General features: G+C 42.3%; 1 protein-coding gene and 2 long non-coding RNA genes across 8 annotated transcripts in view; 1 reads left to right on the top strand and 2 right to left on the bottom strand.

Annotated features, from left to right (window-relative positions):
* Positions 1-829, bottom strand: part of VWC2L (von Willebrand factor C domain containing 2 like) — a 64,160-nt gene extending 63,331 nt beyond the window's left edge. For all 6 annotated transcript variants that reach the window (XM_064158995.1, XM_064159010.1, XM_064159044.1 and 3 more), the window contains exon 1: positions 661-829. The gene's annotated coding sequence lies outside the window, so the exon portion shown is untranslated. The remainder of the gene's footprint in view (positions 1-660) is intronic.
* LOC135183823 (uncharacterized) lies at positions 312-4,393 on the top strand. The gene is made up of 3 exons (XR_010305731.1): positions 312-595; positions 817-985; positions 1,922-4,393. It is a non-coding gene; the product is annotated as an uncharacterized LOC135183823 (long non-coding RNA).
* A 13,126-nt stretch (positions 4,394-17,519) lies between these two features.
* LOC135183782 (uncharacterized) overlaps positions 17,520-20,808 on the bottom strand; it is a 246,860-nt gene continuing 243,571 nt past the window's right edge. The window contains exons 3-4 of the long non-coding RNA XR_010305719.1: positions 19,920-20,057; positions 17,520-17,746 (exon numbers count right to left, since the gene is read on the bottom strand). This is a non-coding gene — a long non-coding RNA (uncharacterized LOC135183782). The remainder of the gene's footprint in view (positions 17,747-19,919; positions 20,058-20,808) is intronic.

The raw sequence follows: 20,808 nt of genomic DNA, 5'->3' as shown, positions 1-20,808 counted from the left end.
AACAGAGGGAGACACCGGATATTACACAAGCTTTATCAAATTCACAAAGATACCGTCTTAATTGAAGCACTAGATACGTTTCCATCACACAGACTATGCACTCCGCTACTACTATCAGCAGTATCTCTTGTAACATGTTGTTTGGAAATGAAGTGATTCATGCAGCTCCGGCTGCATTACGGTTCTACACAGCAGAGCATCTCACCCACCGAAACGCTACAGGTAGGTTGCAACACTGCAAATCGGTGGGCATTTAGCGGGGCGGAGGAAAACAAAGCAGAAGCTAATTAAGTAATTAAAGTCTGAGGAAATATGAGGCAATCCGGGTGATCTGATTAAGTTTGATGTGGAAGCTTTCCAAATTATAAAATTAAAAAGTTCTCCGAAGATGAGAAATAAGACCACTATAATTTGCTCCAGCATGCGAGATGTCCCACAGCAACTCAGAAGCGCTTGGCTCAGATGGAAATCAGACAGACTGCAGACGTCTTGCACGGGCAGATTTCAACAAGTAAACAAACGCTGCTCAGCTCAGAATTAGTTTACAGCTGAACTTTCCCATCATTTCTCAACACCAGAGAGGCCAGGACCGCAGGTAAGTCTTTGAGTAAAACGTTTCTTTCCGCCTTCCCTCACCCCAAGTGAATAATTCACACTTACCTAATCAGGCTCGATCAGAAAGCTGAAAGGGGTCACAGGCCAGCATGGACTAAAAGGTTAGAAATAGATTAGTGAAAGCAGTTCCTCCTAATCACATTGTCACTGTTGATTCACGGACAATTATCCCTTTTCCTCCACCTCCCATCGCAAAACAAGGGAAAGCAGCAGCCGTGCGACCACATGAGAATTAAGCTTTAGCCCGGCGCTGAGGATTCAAAGCGAGCAGCAGCGAGGCGGTCCGGAGGCAGGGACGCCGCGGAGAAGCCCCGATGCCAGCAGCACAGTCATCGCGCCGAACTTGGGCTGGATTTCCTCAGGTCTTCAGGTGGGGAGGGGGAAAAATACCCATCTCTATCCCCTCCCTATGCCCAGTGGATCCCCTGCGAGTCAAGCTGGGGAAGGAGGGGGGAAAAGGGGGCTGGCTAGGCTGTAGGCAGGCTGGTGAGGGAGGGCGGAGGAGCCCCGCGGCCGGGCGAGCAGGCAGCCCCCGCGGCGGGACTCCCCGCGCCGGGCATGCCCGCGCAAATCCGCGCTCCCCACCTCTTCTTATTAGAATTAATTTCTGGGAGGTAAAAAGGGGAAAAAACAAAAAAGGAGGGGGAAAAATAAGGGGTGTGTGGGGTGTGTATAAAAGACCCCACCCCAGCGGCGGAGCGCGAAGGCGGGGCGGCGGCCCTTAGCGCGGGCGGGCCGCGGAGCGGCTTCCCGAGGTGTTTGGGCTCCCCCAGCGCAGAGCGCCGGGCCCCGCCGCCGGCTGCTCCTCCTGCCTCCCTCCCTGCCTCCCTCAGCGCCGCGCTGCCCAACTCTCGCTGCTCATTCCCGCCGCTGCCCGGGCGCCGTCCGGAGCCTTTGCTGCAGAGAAACGTCCCCCACCGCTGCATTGTGAAAACTTCACATCTTGCCACAGGCTGGCACTGGGGAGGGGGCTGCCCACCTCCCGTGCCTCCTCCTGTGCTACATTAAATATCAATCTCCTTGCAATTCGGCTGCTCTGTCATTAGGCGTCATTGTAAAGCTATTTCTCCAGAAACCACAGGGAAAAGAAAAAAAAAAAAAAAGGTTCTGGATGTTCGGGGAAACACCATGGTAAGAGAAAGAGGCAGAAAGTGGGGATGTTATTTGGATTAATGCACCGATTAATGCACCTTTGGGGTGATCATTCCCACGGTGGACATTAACAATGAAAACACTAAGCCCTCATCGCTGCGCTGTCAAACTGTGACTTTTCCTTTAACACTTTGAGATTGATGTTACTCTTCAGGTTTGGAGACGAGTGGTACCCTCGGCACCCCTAGAGAGCAGCCTGGAGATGGAAGAGAAGGCCGTGCACTTGGCCGTTGTGGCCCCGCAGTTTGGAGAGATGCCCACACTCAAGTGGCAGAACCTGAAGGGATCCATCACTGCTCACCAGAGCCACCACAGAACCTGGAATTGAGAGGAAAGTTATTGAGGTTTGCAGAGGTAAAGAGAGTGGCGCCAGGAGTTTTGAGATCGCTGCTGTAAAGATTGAGGTTTAAACATGCATACTCATGTTTTCTGAGATAAATTATCAGGAAGTTGGACAGATCAATAATAATGAGATTGGCTTTTGAAGCCATTAAAGAGAATCTGAAGGCCCTGGCTTGTTACTCATTAAGAGCACAGCTATTTTATTATTCAGAGGCATATTCTGACACTCAGACTAAGCACTGGGGAAGTAGAAGCCCTTTACAAACCTAGAGGTATCAGCATCAGACCACAGTCTTAACACTGTTTTTCTTGTACAGCTTCATAAGAGGTGAAAATGAGGGTTTTCAACTGAATTCCAAGGAGAATTCATCTAACCAAACAGAGTGCCTTGCTCCCTTATTGTTGTATTTTCCATAGGGATATAATCATATTGTTGATATAGAATTGAGTCTAAGTTTTCTAGTAGAAAAAAAGAAAGAAAACTTCAAAAAGGTTCTAAGGTTTCCATCTATTTACAAACCAAATGGACTCAAGTTTTTGTCACTTTCAAGGAGGCAGAATGTATTTAGAAGTTTATTCCTGCTTAAATAAAAGCAGAGGTAACAGCTGATAAAAGTTTGAAGTACTTTGTGTTTACCCAGCCAGCAGATTAAGACTCTCTTTTTAGAAATTAACTATAATAATGAGTTTCACACACACACAGAGGCACACAAAAGAGGATCAATACATTCATTTCAAAGCTGATGTGGTCCTCCCAACAACAGGATCATTGTACTGCCAGTCATAATCTTGGTCAAACACCTTTTTCTATTAGGAGCAAGTTCAATATACCCTCCAAATGATTGCAACTCTATGTACCACAATTTTCTCTCTGAAAGCAAAGACATCAGCAGCAGAGGAATAATTAATATTGACACTGACAAAGTCAATCTGGCACCAAGGTCATCATTTTGAGGAAGATTATGAACATCAGGATATACTTTGCTATTTTTATTCATTCAGATTATTCACCAAGTAGCCAATGAGCTGCTCAGCACAAGAAAGACACAAACTTTTTGGAGCAGATCCAGAGGAGGCCACAGAAATGATCAGAGGGCTGGAACACCTCTCCTATGAAGAAAGGTTGAGAGAGTTGAGGTTGTGCAGCCTGAAGAAGAGAAGGATTCAGAAGACCTTATTGCAGCCTTGCAGTGCTTAAAGGGGATCTACAAGAAAGATAAGCACAATCTTTTTAGCAGTGTCTGTTGCAACAGGACAAGGAGTAATGATTTTAAACTAAAAGACATGACTTTTTTTAGACTAGATACAAGGAAGAACTTTTTTTACAATGAGGATGGTAAAACACTGGCAGAGGTTGCCCACAGACTGCCCAGAGAGGTGGCAGATGCCTGATCTCTGGAGATAAGGTCAAGTTGAACAGAACATTGCTAAGAACGATGCTTTCTCTGCTTTGCTCATTGACATCCAATGGCTTCATTTGACAGCCTACAAACTCCCATTTTCTCCATTTATCAAAGGAAACACATAATCTACACCAGTTTACAAATGCACTGAGTATGTTTAATCACAGATTATGCTTATCATGGTCACAGATATTTGTGCAAGAAAGGGAACTAGAAAGTAGAGCTAACCATGATAAATATGCCCTATTTGCAAACCTTTATAACTACCCAGCTCCTTCATCTAGAACAAAGCCTGACACAGCAAAGATCTGTAGGATGGATTAGAGTGTCCAAAGCAGCAGATGTGAATATTTATTATAAACTCCCTTCCAGCAAGTCGTTGCTGACAGAAGCATTGCATATGGATTTCTCTTGCAGCCAGACTCTCCAGGCAGTCGCTGGGCTGACTTCTCTAGGAGCCAAACAAATGCCATTTTGCCTGCAGCCCTGACATCGCAACAGCTGGGTGGGGGGTTAATGTCACTTTCAGCTTCTCGAAACCAGTAACAAACTCACTCATTACAAAGAGAGATGGACTGAAAGGAGAAAAGATTTGGACAACTGCAGTTCACTTTGAGAAAGTAAGGGCAGGACAGACCGGCAACTGAGACAACAGCTTCAATGTCTAATTTGCCCTCCTGGCTTGGCAGCAGGGCACAAACAGACCCAAGCACTGTTTCTCCAAACCTTTTGCTAGATAAGTCATATGCCTAACAGAGAACAACAGCACTCGGAGCCCTGCAGCCCGAGCCAATATTCCAGCAGTATTGGGAAATGACAAAACCAATAGCTATAGAGAGAGGCACAATAAAAAATGACTAGCTATGTAGTGCAGTAGTAAACTACCTGCGCCTTCACTGCTAGTGCCGGCTGGGGAAAGGGTTTAGGTGTATGAGGCAGCCCTGGTGAAGAAGAGTTCATTTCATATGAGTTGTTGTTAGCTGAGTTATGATGTGTTCAAGCCTCTGACTATGAGCATGGCTGCCTCCTTCCTTGGATGGATGTAGCAGGATGCACAGGCAGATACATGTGAGAAGGAATGAAATGGGAGGGGAAGACACAAAATGAGATCTTGTTTCCATCACCCTTCATGTCAACATCGATCTACTTGCTGGTAACAATTTGCTCATTATAATGTAAATTTATTCCCTCTGTCCTTCGGTTTGGATAGGGGGAACAAACTGTTTTATTGCTCTTTCAAAGTATTCTCCAATTAAGAAAGCAAACAAAAAACTATTGCATAATTGTCATGCAAAGCTGTTTTTCTGAAGGATACTTGTGGACTGACAAAGCACTTTGATACAACACTCAGAGGAAGATAAAAGCCTGAAGATAGATTTCTCTTCATACCTTTGACCAAACTGTCAAGTGGTTCTGGCCTATGCAAACTAACTGAACTCAGCAGTTATGATGATTTGCATTGAAATGAAGAGTTTCTGCTCAGAAGATGCAACGCCTTGGAGATTGTGACCTCTGGATCTCACAGTCTCGAGATCTCCAGCTCAGGAGGCTTCCAAATGACCTGCTCTTTATCTGTTGGGGCACCTCCTGAATGGGCAACATGGGGAGCTAAAATGAAGCTTTGCTCTGTCTGGCTCCATGCCAGTCCTGAGCTCATTCTTCTTCTTCAAACTGTCAATCAGGAGTGATGACAAAGCACATTACCACGACAGAGACCTTACAGTTGCAGCCTTTGGACTAATTACAGCTGATTTGCTGCTGCCCATTGCTAAAGCATAGGTACTAATTTTTCTGATGTACCCCTATTATGTCCTTAGAATAACATAAGCTCTGACCATCTGGTCACTTGCTTCAGGAAGGATGCTGTGAGTTAGAAAAGGGAGTGAGAGAAAGGCAGCAAAGGCAATGAAAGGTATAAACAACTTCTGTTCAAGGAATCACTAGAGGGATGACAGCTTACCCAAGGAAAAACTATTTGCACACTAAATGTACATGGCTGGTCATGTTTTTGCCATATACAAGCCTCAAGCTTCATTCAGCCCATGGTGTCACAGCTCTTTCCTTACTTGGAGCCCCATAAAGGAATCCAGAGCTGAACCAGACTCCAAACTAGCACCCAAATGGTGTGGGTGAAACACAGAGTTTCCACCAAAGTGCTAGTCCAAATCCCAGCTAACCTGGGAGCTGCAAGGCTGTCATGGATTATGCAAAATTAATAAACTGTATTAATTTTGATATCCAGGTGAAGATTGTTAATAACTATGAAAACCGTTTATTAACATTTAAACTTGCCAGAAAACTTATTCACAAGGTGCAAAATGCACAGTTTGGGAATTTACACATGCAGGGAACAGGCAAAACCAGAAAACTTAAAGTGGTAAATGCAAACATTATATTGGAAGAGAAGATTCTTGTGGTTAATTATACAGCTTATCCACTAGAGGACTCAGGAAACTCCTTTCTGCTTATGGCAGAAGGCAATTAGTAAATTTCAAGAGGCAAGTATTTACTCACAAAATATTATCAGACAGTACCCAAAGCATGTGGAGGGGTTGCTGTCACAGTTTCCCAGGCTCTTTTCTCAGGAAGCTGGGAGTCTATAGCATAGTCTCTGACCTGGTTCCTCTTGATTCCCAATTCAGCATAAGCCTTGCAGAGAGGCATGCAGGATACAATGCCATGTGCAGTCTTAGCACAATGTCACTTTAGAGAACGGGGTCATTAAAATAAATTATCTTGTACAGAAATCTGACCCTGCAAATTTTCCAAATGTACATAAAATTAGGGGCCCAAGAAAGGCCCTAGATGTATGATCTCATTTTTTGTATTCGGTGATGCTCAATTATATTGAGTATAAGAGAGCAATGTGCCTTTTCTCATCTGCAAGCAGCTTTGCATACCTACATTGCTATGTAAATGCTAACAAAACCAGAGCTGCTCATGTGAATACAATATGAAATCCATCTCCTAATTTGAGCTGGTAGTTAAACTTAAAATAGTGTTGGTATATTGAAGCAATCTAATTCATTACTATATTTCTTCAGAAGACAAACCTGGACAAGACCGATTTGCTGGTTTGATGAAACCAAATTACTTGGGGTAGAGGAAACAAAACCTGTATTTGTCACAAGACAGTTTGACAATTTATGTTCTGTAAGAGCCTAACAGAAACCAGAGCCATAACTACTGTCTTCTTTGTAAAATGAATTTTGAGCAAAACCTTACCAAGCCTACATTAAGCACTGCTTTGCCAACTTAAACAGCCAGACACCCCTGTGGACTGGAAAAGCAGGCCAGTTTACTGATACCAGGCTCTACTGGTCAAGGAATGATGTTAGCTAAAGCATTAAGATTTCACCCTAGAACAAATCACAGTGGTAAAGGCTGTCAGGCAGCTGATACCTCGAACAGTTGGGAACAGATCACTCTTCAAAGCCAGCACTCCACCAGACCTACCCTGCCCTCTTTGGCCCATGCCTCCTGCTCGCATTGCAGACTACTACACACGCTGCTGTGTCTGGGCAAACCACACCACCAATGTTGAAACATTGAACTCTTCTTCAGGCAAATTAATTTACAAAGTATGTATTATTCAATTACTAGGTACTCTGAAAAATCCTGTGTCCCAGATTGAGGCTATAGGGTTAAAAAAAAAATTCTGGGGACTAGAAGATTGTTATTCAATCCCATAATTCTGCTATCTCTTTACAGACTCACAACAAGGTCAGTTCGTTCTCCTTTCCTCCTCCTGCCCTGTGTGTGTGGCAGGAGCCAAGTTAATGGGAACATGTAAGCAATAGGCCTCTTGGATGTTGGAGGCATTGGTGGGGGGTGGAGGGGGATTGGAGCACTGGGGAATGTAGATTTAGTTTTTTGGGGATGGGGGAAACTTCAAGGGGGTTTGCCATGGTGATTTCTTTGTAATGTCTATCGCTGTATTCTCTCTCTCTCTCAATGTAATTCTGTATTTTCTCTCCAATTTGATTTGAGAGTTTAATTTCTGTCGGCTTTCTTTAAATAAACCCATGACATCCTGGTTTAGCAGAGAAATACTTAATGTTTCTAGAGTAGTTTAGCAGTTCAAATGTTAATAAACCAGCATTTAACAGAAGTCACAAAGTCCACAACTTACTGTAGCATGTTAGGCTGAGATATCCATACTGATAACTAGCACTGTTCACTGTCTCATAGTGAGCTTTTTCCATAGACTCAGCAGCTAACGTGAACACCTTTGCCTGGCCACAGAACAGAACAAGGACAGACTGAAAATTCTCCTCTTCATTTCAGCAAGCTTTTATTCATAGGGCAAATGGACTGGTTGAGGTCTTGGATTTGGACAACTGCTTCAAATAAAATTGTGGTAGTTACTGTAAATAATTCAGATGTAGTAACTTCCCAGTTTAAAAATACTTGCACCAACGGTAAGCAAAGCGTTCATCTTCAAGGACACAAACTCAGTTGTTTCTTGTTTCATTAAAATGACAGTCTTTTATGGATTTAAGAAATTCTGTTTATCATAACTGCGAGGAGAAGCCTGAGACCATTAACCATGGCAGAGATGAAATAACATATCAAAAAAAGAAAGAAAGAAAAGCTTTGATCAATAGGATAATGATTTTTGTACACATCAGAACCAATTTAAAGAATTCTCTAGGATCAATTTAGATAGACAGAAATGCTTCTCAGCATTTATTACCTATGGAGGGAGAATTGATCCCATCCATTGATTTCTCCTATGCACACAGAACAGCATCTGGTTTTGTAGTGTCTTCTATTTTTTATAAAGAAAGATGCCCCAGAATGGAAAGTATTAGGAAACTACTTATACTTTAAGGACTTAACACTAATGATTCAACCAATGCCATTACTCAGGAGTCAAGAATTGGCAAAATGGAATTTAGCTTAATTTTGGCATATGATTGTTAGTCAATAGATATATTCTAAGACAAGGGTTGTCTTTGGATTTTTTTTTTTTTAAGTTTACTTTACCAAAGGGTACTTATTCCTTGCATGGCATATTTTATTAAACATATTTTCTTTCCTGTTCCCTTTTGAAAGGCATCTTTCCTCATGATATTATAAATCATGCAGCCCTAATGAATGACACTCCCTCTGAAATAAGATTTTTTTTGTCATTATTGAAGCTGCAACCGTTTGCATCATCATGATGATCATTCAGCTTAGGGAGTCTCCTAGGAACAAGGTACCTCTCAGGCTAGGTGAAATGAACTTCATTAGCCATGATCACATTGCCTTTCTAAGTTAAAAGTTATCTGGGCATCTTAGCAGCAGGAGAGGACTTGGTTCTGAAGCCTTGTGTGTGCACTGCACCATGTAGAGTTAGCAGGTGCCACTCAGTATACAAAGCTGGTTCAGAGATAACAGCCACACAAGGTAGCATCATAACTGTCTGAGATTCATCCCATGAGCCACTAAAACTTACTTCTCAGCCTGCACACAGCATGACAGTGACTGTGTGACCTCCAGCTTCTGAGCTGGCATTGCCTGTGCCGCAAATTAAAATGAACTGGATGGGCTTGAATCCTGATCTGGGAAATGGAAATAAAACACCAAAGTGCTTTACACCAACTCATCATTTGGCTCACAGTTTTTACTTAGTATGAAATTAGACAAAACATGAGGAACCTTTCTGAGGTGGGGTCAAACACCTCAAAGACTCTTCATGCAAATGGTAGCATGCTTGTGTAAGCAAAAAGAAATAATAACAGAGAATAAAAATAATTAGTAAATAAACAATAAGACTAAATAAAATGCTTATAGCTGATGCAACTGTGGCTGCAATGGCTCTAGATAAAATTCTTCATTACTGTCACACCAAGCAGCAAGTTATTTACCAGGCAACTGATTCCACCATACGATTGTCTTGTGCACTTTTTCTGTTGTTCTGTAGATAGCTCTCAAAAAACACAGCAATTATTACTCACCTTCCACATAAACAGTACCTTTTGCCTAGAAATGTGGGGGTTTTGTTGTTGTTCCAAGTCCAAATGCGAATGTATAATCCTCAATGTAAATAAAACCTCCTAAATACTATTTTCTCGGAAATTATGACAATCCCTTCCCCCCACCCCTCTTGCATTCTCATTATGTTTATTTAGATCCTTCAAATGGGAGAGGGCTCAGAAGAATAATCTTGAGTAAGTTGCAACTCATTTAGAATCATAGAATCAACCAGGTTGGAAGAGACCTCCAAGATCATCCAGTCCAACCTAGCACCCAGCCCTATCAAGTCAACCAGACCATGGCACTAAGTGCCTCATCCAGACTTTTCTTGAAGACTTCCAGGGACGGTGACTCCACCACCTCCCTGGGCAGCCCATTCCAATGCCAATCACTCTCTCTGGGAAGAACTTCCTCCTAACATCCAGCCTATACTTCCCCTGGCACAACTGGAGACTGTGTCCCCTTGTTCTGTTGCTGGTTGCCGGTCCCCCCTGAGCCTCCTCTTGTCCAGGCTAAACACCCCCAGCTCCCTCAGCCTCTCCTCACAGGGCTGTGTTTCAGGCCCTTCACCAGCCTTATTGCCCTTCTCTGGACACGTTCCAGCACCTCAACATCTCTCTGATGTTGTTGCAGCAACCTGGCTGATTCCATGATTTACTAAGAATTTCCAGTAATGGAGACCCGAAGGCAAGATGCTGATACAGGTTTTTAATACCTTGGTACCAAATTATAATATTTTTTGTCATTATCTAATCTAATCACTTTCTCCCCCCCCTCCCCCCGGAAGAAGTATTTGAATAGACAAAGATTTGGCAAAGATTATTATGGGAAATTAGCTCATCTCAGTATGCACTTAAACTCGTGACTCACCTTAATGCATGTGAAGTCATTCAATTCAGCGTAATCATGTGCTTAAATGATGGCAGGATCAGGGCATCACAAACAGATTCATTATTGCAATAATGAATTACAGCACAAGGTCTTGTAATGAACAAATGCACTTTTAGTTGCTTTTAGCAGTACACTAACAGATCATTTAAAGAGAAAGGCAGTTTTCTAAACTGAGGGCATATAATGCAGGATCCTAGACACAAGTATTAAAGGTTGCAATAGAAATGTAATAGCAGAGAAGTTTCTTAGACAAATTATTCCATAGACATTTACAAAGGTGGAGGTTGCTGTCTTCTCTCAGGTGGCCAGCGCCAGAATGAGAGGACACAGCCTCAGGCTGTGCCAGGGGAGATTTAGGCTTGAGGTGAGGAGAAAGTTCTTCACTGAGAGAGTCATTGGACACTGGAATGGGCTGCCCGGGGAGGTGGTGGAGTCGCCGTGCCTGGAGCTGTTCAAGGCAGGATTGGACGTGGCACTTGGTGCCATGGTCTAGCCTTGAGCTCTGTGGTAAAGGGTTGGACTTGATGATCTGTGAGGTCTCTTCCAACCCTGATGATACTGTGATACTGTGATAATTCTGCAGGAACACAGAAAAACTCTAATCACCTAGGCAGTGTGCTAATAGAAACTCAGTTGTTGTCTTTAAAAATCTGTGTATAGAGACTTGTCCTGCATGAGAAGTGTGTGTGTGGCAGGATCCAGCCTTATACATTTCCCTCAAAAGAGTAAGAGTGCGGCGTAATGGTTGGCCTTCACTTCTTAGAGTGTAGAAAATGTGACCTAGCGGAAAGGGCATTATTTCCAGAGCTTAAACAGATCTCAGAACTTGGCAAATCCTACTGCAATCAGAAAATTTACCAGAAAGCTAGTCAGAGCAAAGAAAGCATTTATCTGATAGAAGAAAATCCTTTATATAAGAAGAACTTAAAGCCTTTTTTATAAGGATTTATAGACTCAGACCATTAGTGTAAAGCTGCCTTTCAACTAGACTTGAGCTTGTTTATAGTAGATTTTTACTTGGCCTTTTAGTAGCAGTTGGGATTTTCAGACTAGGTTCAAACAAACCAGAAAGTATTAAAGCAGATTTTTTTGGGGCAGAGTCTGTCAGACCTGTCAGCCTGATCTCAGTGCCAGGCAAGGTGATGGAACAGGTCATCTTAAATGCCATGACAAAGCACCTACAGGATGGCCAAGGGATCAGGCCCAGCCAGCAGGGGTTGAGGAAGGGCAGGTCCTGCCTCACCAACCTGACCTCCTTTTATGATCAGGTTACCTGCCTGGTGAATGTGGGGCAGGCTGTGGATGTAGTCTACCTCGACTTCAGCAAAGCCTTTCACACTGTCTGCCACAAGAAGCTCCTAGCCAAGCTGGCAGCTCATGGTTTGGACAGATTCACTCTGTGCTGGATCAAGAACTGGCTGGATGGCAGAGCTCAGAGAGTGGTGGTGAATGGTGCCACATCCAGTTGGCAGCCAGGCACTAGTGGTGTTCCCCAAGGATCAGTGCTGGGCCCAGTCCTGTTCAACATCTTTATTGATGACCTGGATGAGGGGATTGAGTCCAGCATCAGTAAGTTTGCAGATGACACCAAGCTAGGAGCAGGTGTCAATCTGTTGGAAGGTAGGAGAGCCCTGCAGAGGGACCTTGCCTGGCTGGATGGGTGGACAGAGGCCAATGGGATAAGATTTAAGAAGGCCAAGTGCAGGGTTCTGCACTTTGGACACAACAACCCCAAGCAGCCCCACAGGCTGGGGACAGAGTGGCTGGAGAGCAGCCAGGAAGAAAGGGACCTGGGGGTGCTGATAGATAGTAGGCTAAAGATGAGCCAGCAGTGTGCCCAGGTGGCCAAGAGAGCCAATGGCATCCTGGCCTGCATCAGGAACAGTGTGGCCAGTAGGACAAGGGAGGTTACTCTTCCCCTGTACTCAGCACTGGTCAGGCCACATCTTGAGTCCTGTGTCCAGTTCTGGGCCCCTCAATTCAAGAGAGATGTTGAGGAGCTGGAACATGTCCAGAGAAGGGCAACAAAGCTGCTGAGGGGCCTGGAACACAAACCCTATGAGGAGAGGCTGGGGGAGCTGGGGTTGTTTAGCCTGGAGAAGAGGAGGCTCAGGGGGGACCTCATTGCTGTCTACAACTACCTGAAGGGAGGTTGTAGCCAGGTGGGGGTTGGTCTCTTCTCCCAGGCAACCAGCAATAGAGCAAGGGGACACAGTCTCAAGTTGTGCTGGGGGAAGTATAGGCTGGATGTTTGGAGGAAGTTCTTCCCAGAGAGAGTGATTGGCATTGGAATGGGCTGCCCAGGGAGGTGGTGGAGTCACTGTCCCTGGAGGTGTTCAAGAAAAGACTAGATGAGCCACTTAGTGCCATGGTCTACTGGACTGGGTAGGGCTGGGTGCTAGGTTGGACTGGATGATCTTGGAGGTCTCTTCCAACCTGGTTGATTCTATGATGCAAGATGGCAAAACCTTTCTGGATGTGCAAATGAAGCATGCTTGGAACAGAAGGGCAACAATCTCTATCTTCTATTCAGGGCTGGGATGTGGGGTATATATGTCTGGTTTTGTTGGTGTGTTTTGGTTTATTTTCTGTGTGTGGTTTTTTGTTTTGCTGCGTTCTGCTTTTTTTTAAATGAAAATTTCTACACAAAAGGAATATTTTTTTGAACATAATAGGGGCACATTTGTCTGGCTTTGAGTGTAAACCAGAATATCCATGTATGGGTAAGACGTGTAAATCCACATTTCCAAATGAATCTACCTTGAGAAAAAGACAGATGAGGAACAAGGCAGACAGCATTCTGGCAAAAATCTTTGCACCGCTATCCAATGCGGGACCTCAGTCCCACCAATCTCTTCTGAAATCAACAATCCCAAGAGGCAGCATTTGGTTTTTCATATTGCTATTAAAGGGGAATGTGTTCAGTGACACTGCATCAACAGGGAGCTGTCTGGAGCCTTGGCAGAGCAATAACCTCCTCAACACTTGTTGGCTGAGAAACTTCACAGAGGGTGACAACAGTAATGTTGTTGCAGTTGTGCTTGTGCTGCCCAGGGCAGCAACATGACAAAAATGTCAAGTTTTTAAATGCTGCTTGACAAAGAAAGCAATGGAAGAAAAAAGTAAAGAACAGTATCATCCAATGATCTTGAAAAAGGAATAAATCACCATAAGATTATCTGCAGAAGTTGCCAAGCTGAAGCTCTGCATACAGAGAAACTTTCTGAGGGACTTTTTATGTGATGCTAGAGATGCTGTCAGGAAATCTGCTACATGCAAAGAATGAGACAGGAACCAAGACCAGCCTAAGGAAATTTTATAGAGTCATAGAATCAACCAGGTTGGAAGAGACCTCCAAGATCATCCAGTCCAACCTAGCACCCAGCCCTATCCAGTCAACTAGACCATGGCACTAAGTGTCTCATCCAGGATGGCAAATGCTCCAGAGCATGGTTAAGGTTCACACTGCGAGCTTATCCTGCAGAAAGAGCTTTTCTCTTTTGTAAACTTATATATTGGAAGCAGCATATCAAGTACTGCACTGCATGTAATATTAGCTCCGTAACATGTTGTCTGGTTTCATCATGTTTTAAGAGTCAGAGGGAGGGGAAATGCACTCATCTTAAATGACAATTTTCATTAAGAAAAAATTACAACTTTCTGCTGTGTTAGAAAAAAATAAGTCACAGCAAAACTGCTGTCACCACAAACAGAAATTCATCCCTGTTTTTGTTACCAGGGAGGTCTCTGAATATAGTTTAGGTGCAAAAACATGCCTCTGCAGCTCCTACTTGACTAGAGCTGTATGTATTTTAGGCATCAGTGTGTCTCATTTTAAGAATTCACTGAAGTTGAGCAATGTACAAAGTCAAGAAAAAATTCCAGGTATGCAGTAACACAGCTCTGGCTAATGGAGACACCATTTTAAAAGCATCCAGAGAATAAAACATAACCTTTTTATTAATATTCTAGTCTTTCTCTTTTCCTCACTCTCTATTTTCAGGTGTATGCAGTCATTCAAGTAAAGCCTCTTTGATATTCCTTCCTTTCTCAAGTGAGAAGATGGATATGCTTGTGTTGCAGAAGATGAGACCAGGATGTGAACGATGATTTATTTTTCCCTTGGACAGCATATGCATCATCCTTTCCATTAACTCTAAAGGAATGACCAGATGTGCAATTGTTTTTTGACACAGACTGGGATTCATCTTATCTAACCTCGCTGTCCTGAGACAAGTAGTTAGTTCATCTGGGCTTCTTGTGCAGCTAACAGTGAAAAAGCTTCCTTTTCAAAAGGTACTCACCCTGCCTCTTTCCGACAGCTACTGCAGGTGATTGTCTCTGTGCACTGACTACAGAGTGACTTTACATAGCTCATTTTCAGACAGCTGCAGCAGGTTGAGATTAAATCCTACTCAAAACTTCCAAACAGGCACCTCAAAGAAATTTTCAGCAGAAATTCCCTAATTTGTGCTGCTGGCAGATTTGTGTCTATCAGAGCTTCTGAAAATGTTACTAGGCGCCCGAATACACCTTCGGGCGCTGAAACACCATTGAAAGTCAGACCTACATAGGCAATAACCTCTGTTAAACTAAAGTCTTAATCATTTGGTGCAACTCTCATGCTATGGCAACAATCAATCCTTTAAGTAGCTTTTAGTAACAAAGCAGATCATGTGCATCCACATCTTGTAACCTTATTAACTCTGATATAATGGACTTGCCTCTGCTCTATTTCTAAGCTTATTGAAATGGACTGTAATTAGCAGTTCCTTTTTTATACAAGTCTCTTGACCCCAAGAGCCAGCTCTTACACCACAGCTAATAACCACTGCAGGTGATCAAAGCCTGAAATGAAGATGGACTCAGACAAAAGGGTTTGCTCATACAGACCTGAAAGCCAAACTTCAGTTTATTTCTAGAGTTCAAGCAGGAGTCATGAAAACTACTACTTCAGGAAAAAAAAACAACAAACCACTTTTGAGAAAAGTAGTATTTATCTTGCTTTACCTCACAATGTTCTGCATAAATGTTTTATGTCTGAGCATGCTCATTAAAGAGAAGTTCAGTGTCCTTATGAGCCCAAATCAGAGCAGAAGCTCTGTGTAAACACTGTTGATTCCTAATGCTTCTTGCACTCATCAGTCTTTTCTAGCAAATAAGATCAGGAAACACTTCTGTTTTGTCCTTAAAGCTGTTTGTTGTTATCATTATTATTTCAAGCTTAGAGGATGATCTAGTGTATGTGGATTTTGTTTTTTGTCAAGCAAAATCCTTCCCTAGATGATGCTCCCTGGAGAGGAAGGCTGATGCAGAGCTAGTTAAAGTACTGCTGAAACAGCTGGGAAAGTTGAGCCTGGTTTCTGCTGTGTGTGCCTCCAGCTTAGCCTGAGGTTACCCTCCTTACTGTTCTGTGCCCAGCCTGTTGTAACTGTCTGGGCATTTTCAACAGTGACGAGAAAGACATGAGCAGAATAAAATGTGGTCTGCAGGTCCCCACCTTCTCTTCACTCCAGAGGTAATTCCCCTACAAGCTTGAACAAATTACCTCAATTTTAGGTAGCCAGGATGGGTTCAGTCTTTAATCTTCTCAAGCTTCATCTCTCCCAACTCTTAAGTCGATTTCTTTTGTCTGTTCTGTTTCTTTTGTCTGTTCATAAACTTCTCAGGATATATAAAAAAAAAAAAAAGAAAAGAAAAAGGTTTTTAATCCTGCTCAATGCAGCCTTCAAATGTTACCTACACTGCCATGGTGAAACTATGTCAGAGAATGATTTATATCCTTCTTCCACATTACAGTTAAATAGTATTTTACCCAAGCAGTAAAACCAGAAAGATACACAGGAAGCCTCTAAAACCAAACCAAACCAACCAACCCAGAAGTGTATGAAGTACCTTAATAAAATAATCTTCAAGTGAAAGCTCAAAGAGTCCACTTTTAAAGTGTGTTGTTGTCAACAGCAGCATCTCTATTGGGTTTGTTCCCATACCTAAACATTCCTATTACTGTCATTTTTCAGAGTTGTCATATTCACTGCCTTGACAGCACAAACACTGCGCTGTAAAGTCTGTCAAAGGGGCTAGCTGATTTCCTACATCTTCTGACACTTGCAGGTCTTTAATATCAGGCTGTCAGAACATGTAAGAGAAAGGCGGGTGCTTGCCCATTCAGTGCTGTTACTGTGACTACCACCACACATACTTTAATCATTAGCCTTACAGTGCTGTGAAATCCTGACTCTTATGCCCTTGGAGTCCCATGCTAGAAAATGCTGCTGGCATAAATCTATCATAGGGGTTAGCTGGTTTACTTACCCATGGACTTCCATATGTGAAATGAAGCCTTTACATGGTACAAAGCTTCTATAGTTTTTTCTTAAACTTTCTTCTGTGACTTTTTTTATTGAGGAAGGAGCTGTAGTAGGTGTAACAATTACTCAGTGACAGGCGTAGGTGAAACTCAGCTGTTTAAAATAGACCTCTCTATGCCAGGACCATTTTGTCTTTAGGTATACCAATAAAGCAAATGAGCTTGGTGGGCAGTAAGTTTTCCATAATCTGCAAAACTCCTTTGACTCAGTATTGAAACTGAGAGAAGAAGAACGAGAGTAAATCAGATCAGAAAGTCAATGTCCTTTAGGTGTTTATGGTACTCACTTCACAAGGAAGAGAGCATCCGTTTTCCTCCTCCTGCTCTGCTGTTGTCCCCTAGTGACACTGAACAAACTAGTTCCTGAGCTAAGAATTATCTTGGACCAGGCCTTTTTGAATCTCTCTTGGTTTAGCATTCCACTGCATAAAACCCCCAAAATTATCTCAAATCTGATAAGAAAGATTTTATAGCCCTCAGATCAAGGTGCTGCCCTGAGATGGAAGCAGTCTCTTCTATTACTAACAATCAAATTAATCACACAGTGTGGCATGGCTCCATAGAAGCCAGGATTTGGGAAAGCCCATTGCAAGAACTAAGCGTGGATAGGTGAAGCACATGCATCCAGGTGGCGTGAGTCAGGTAGACTGCCAGAAAACGTATGTCGATTGTTATGTAGCTTTAAATGTCTGTATTGATGCTCCAAGAGCTTCTATTTACAGAGATGGGAACAAAAATGTAGGTCTTTAGTACTTTAATTGCCAAAGAACATTCACTGCAGGAACCTAATAACTTTTCTATGCACAGATCCATGAACACAATACAAGAGCATTAGTGGAGGATCAACAGACAGGACACATTTGGAGATCAGTTCCAACAACTGTGCTGCTCCCTGACAGTACATGTCATTTATTTCTCCATCTGCAATAGGAAGCAGTAACACTGCTTTGTTCAGCTTATCTCCTTAGATCAGCTAGGGCAGGAGCTTTTACAGCTCAAGCAGTGGAGCCTGTAGGCATTATGAGAAAAAAAATAAAGAAGATAAATAATAACAAAAGTGTTCACTGTTCAATAGCAGGTCTCTTGGCAACATGTGCACACAAAACATCATTGAACCATGGGAGATAAGACTCAGTGTCACTTCCTTGAGCCTCTCCACTCCTGCCAGCTGCCAAAGTACTCTTACCTCTCATCACATAGTGGCTAAATACTGTAAGCAAATGCATTCTGGCTGCTGTTTCAGTAATGAATGTTGCTGTCAAGTGTAACAAATGTTTTATGTCATAACTTCATTTATGACACCTGTACTGAACCACTGGATAGCATCCAACAAAAGTCTGTGGTGAAACAATGGGACATAGCTGGAGAGCGTTGAAGAAGAATCCTGAGTTAATGTAGTTCTTATAGTTTCAGGTATACCCAGAATGTCTTGTAATACAAGCTAAATACAGCTAAATGATAGTTAAACCCCAGAAAAGCTCACTGCAGCATGCATGAGACATTTTGCAGATTTAAGCTACTTCGGATGCAGCTGCTTGCAATGCTCCCTGCAGAGGGTTTAAGTGGGGTTAAAACTTTTGACTGGTTTGAGGCATCTCCTATGCTTTGAAGTGTATGAAAAATATACATTATTTTTCAGTTGTTGTCCTGGACTTGCTGGTGCTTTACTGCTTCTCTTCATGTAAAAAAAACACCTTTCATTTATTAATGGATTATTCATCCTTTGCCTGAGAAGCCACTGTAGGTCAACTCTGAATGAGTTTGTCTCAGACCCTTCAAAATTCTTTTTCCAGTCTAATTCCATGATCTGTAATAGTTTCTGAAGTGAAAACCTCCTACTAGACCCAAGTAATCTCTCATAGATCAGGTTAAGATATAAGATGTGCCTTAAACTGTGTTCCTGTTTCTTTAACTTACAATATTACTGATTGCTTAGAGATGGTAATTACTTGCAGAGCCAGTTGCACACTAAAATTATGGAGGTAGGGCTTTGTAAATCCAATCTATCCCTTTCCTGTGGCTGAATGAGTAGTTTATTTCAATAAATCCAGGTTTCCTAAGCAACCCTGTCAAATAGATACATCCACCTTTCATTTACTAGATGGCTTCAGCTAATATCCAGGCAGTCATGGTCTCCAAAAGAGGGAAGATTCACTATTATATTGTCTTGTCTCACTGCTTTTTCTACTTTTATATTCTGGCAAATGATAGAAGGCAATTCTAGCTCATAAGATCTTTGAACAACTGAATACATGTCCCAGTCAATATCTTTTGTATGTACATATGCAATTTTTTGTAACCTTGCTGTCCTTCCAGTTTACCCAAAAAAGGGTCCTGGTCAATATCTCACTGTTCTCCCTGTCTTTGAAAATACATGCTATGCTCTAATAGCTCTTTTATTTCTACAGCAATAGTAGTCCTTATTCTTGTACTAAAACTCTACAGCTGGTGTTGTCCCTCAGCGTGTCTTGATTCTTCTGTGTCCTCATCATCTTCCACATGAGTCCAATTCTTTGCTCCATACTCACTCTTCACCTTCTTACCTATGCTTAAACTTGTTCTGTTGCAAGTCATGGTTTCCAGTTACCTATCATTCTATTCATCAGGCTGAAATGCATCCTTTTCACTCTTTCAGCCTCTCCACAAAACCTGCTGTTGTTCTGACACACTTCCCACTCGAACCATTGGTTTCTTGTTAGTTGTTCATTTAGCTTGCCAACCAGCTAAGCTTCTGTAACCTCATGGATTACTAAATCACCTAAATGACTATTCTGATAGGACAAAAAATGACCTACAGAAAATCACTTATAAATTCTGCTGCTCTGTGCAAATGTTAAATGCTACTTTAAATGCCTCTATGTTATTCTTAATTGGGAAGCTGTTTATTACTATTGTACTGACACAGTTCTTTGTGGAAGCAGAGCTATTACAACGCCCAGGTTTCATTGTCAAAGCACAAATCTTATTCTTGCAAGGTCATGCGTTTTGGAACACAGACCCAGGTGCCAGATACTAGTGCAAGAAAAGCCTAGGCTATACGGTGGAGGAGAGTGAATCTGCCATGCCCAGCCAAAGAAACCACCCACCTTTGTCTTTTTAATTCATTTATACACAAGGCCTCTAAACATTCTTCTCTGGTATACAATAAAGAATAAACTTAGGGCAGAATCCCAGGAACTTACTTTCTGTGCAAGCAATCTGTGGGCTAGGTTGTGCTGCTCCACTGGAAGAGCTTTTGTTTTAAATACTTTAGTGTACTTCCACGATTCCATTCCCAGGGATGAAGATGTCTTTCATTGGGATTCTCCAGGTGAATGATTCTATAATGCAATTCACATTTGTTATTAGATTTTAATAACCTTCATGATTAAATTAATCTGACTTTTCCATTAGACAATGCTTTATTGTGTTTATTCTTTCTTCCCACTGTAATTGAGTCTTCAGATCTGCTGCCTTTGAGTTAAAGCTGCAAATTCATGTAGCTTCATTAAATGCCATTTGTTCTAAACCATCTAACACATGGTTCTAGATCTTCTCAAAAGCTTGAGATGCTCAGGATTGAAGTTTTGATCACAACAACTACTGGAGGAAAAAACGAGGCTCCACATTACTATTCAAACGCATCCCTTATGTACATCTCCAATGGTTTGATTCAGATTCAGCTTCTGTTTTCCTTATGCAGTACTAACACAATTGCCAGGGAGTTAGTTTGGTTTCACAGGACCTTTAACAACGTAACCAAAGCAATCATGCCAGGCTGCATAAATGGAATTTCAACAAGTACTTTTGAACGGAACCTCTTCCCAAAATTGTTTTTCTGTAATTGAAAAATGTCTTTCAAATGGAAGCACTTAGCATAGCTCTGAACTATATCCAGAGTGGTCATAAACTGCTGCTCACAGGCTAAGGGCCAAGATTTTAGCTTCAGATATAAATGCAGTAACAGATGCCAATACTGCACTGAATTCTAGCCTTATAAGCTTGATTTTAATGCATTTGTTTCTTTTTTCTCATTTTGCTTGTAAAACCAAGGGCTGTATTTAAAGAAGAGCTCAGATAAAATATTCTTCG

Source organism: Pogoniulus pusillus, chromosome 2 (assembly GCF_015220805.1).
Source record: "Pogoniulus pusillus isolate bPogPus1 chromosome 2, bPogPus1.pri, whole genome shotgun sequence".
Taxonomy (NCBI): domain Eukaryota; kingdom Metazoa; phylum Chordata; class Aves; order Piciformes; family Lybiidae; genus Pogoniulus; species Pogoniulus pusillus.
Note: the sequence above shows the minus strand (reverse complement) of the source record. Positions and strands in the feature narration are given on the sequence as shown.